The sequence below is a fragment of the Mus pahari genome, chromosome 5 (assembly GCF_900095145.1).
Source record: "Mus pahari chromosome 5, PAHARI_EIJ_v1.1, whole genome shotgun sequence".
NCBI lineage: Eukaryota > Metazoa > Chordata > Mammalia > Rodentia > Muridae > Mus > Mus pahari.
In genome coordinates this window covers 29231885-29233266 of record NC_034594.1, presented here as the reverse complement: position 1 = coordinate 29233266, position 1382 = coordinate 29231885, and positions in this window count along the sequence as shown.

Below are 1382 nucleotides of genomic sequence, written 5' to 3'. Positions count from 1 at the left end.
GTGTGTGTGTGTGTGTGTGTGTGTGTGTGTAGCTGTCTGTGGCATAAACAAGGTCTAAATCAGGCTGCTCAAGGCTGAGAAAGGGTGTGTGTGTGTGTGTGTGTGTGTGTGTGTGTGTCTACAGGTATAATTTTAGGATTAGTTTTATAAAGCATAATAAATGATTTTAGGGGAAAACTAGTTTTGACAGAAAGACAAGTTAATAGGACATATGTGAGATTAGGAAGTAGTCTAAAAAAGCTGGGAGTATACAATGGAAATTCATGGGGTGAGAACTAAGGTGTGGTGAGAGGACTGAGCTGGGCTGATTCTGTAACAGGCACAAACTGGCAGTTAGGGAATCAGGCCTGAGTTTTTATTAGTTTTTTGTTTGCTTCCTAGTACTGAATTACTAGGCTTAAGTTTCTGTTAGTTTCTCTTTCCTTGTTTTTGTTTCCTAAAACTTAGCATCCAAGTTCTTAATCAATCTCAGAATTACTTACACCCCTAGAGAATTAGCCAAGCAATAAAGGTAAAGTTCACCTCTGAAATTCCCCTAGACCTGCACATAAGGGGGCCTGGAAGCCCCTCAGTGGGTCTCCATTTTGATATGCTGTATTCCAGAATGCTGGTAAGTTCTGCAGAATAAATTCAATTTGCCTTTTCATACTATTTGAGTCTGGGCTATCATTCTTATGAGATTCATGACCCTTCACTCTGGTGCCTTGGCTGGGGATTGCTGGAGACCTGAGCTGAAACAGTAGAGCATTTCTAGGGGTAGTTTTATTCCCCCAGCTGATGGGTAAGCTCAGGTGCCTAAATGACTTTTGTTTTTTCTGTCTCTGCATTTCTGTTCTGAGTTAACATTCACACATAAGGGGAAGGCCATAAAGGACACTTGCCTGAGTAAAGGAGGACTGTCCCTAAACCTGGTTGTGGGTCTTTAATCCTCTTGTGCACAGGGAGGGAGACTGACTAAGACAGCATTCCTGGTTTGATTTTTTTGTTTGTTTGTTTGTTTGTTTTGTTTTGTTTTTCTTGTTTTGTTTTGTTTTTCTTTTCTTCCTAAGATGGAAGAGGCACACAGCATCCCACTGGGCTTGGCCCTCAGTTATTTCAAGGACTTCTGCAAAATTGCACCAGACTTGGATCTGATTGTTTGTTCTGACAAAGGAACCATCTTTTGTGGGAACAAGGTGCCCTCCTTTAAAGTAGCCCCAAGGAGAGAACTTTCCATTTAACCCCCTCTACCCTACCCACAGGGTAAAAGCTATACTCTATGAGGCCATGGGCTATCTGGACCAGGTGCCATATATCACAGGGGCTATGCTGACTCTGGTTAAGAGGCCCCCTGACTAGATGAGTCCTTTTTGAGCTGTTCCTTGCTCTGCTTCCTTGGAGGG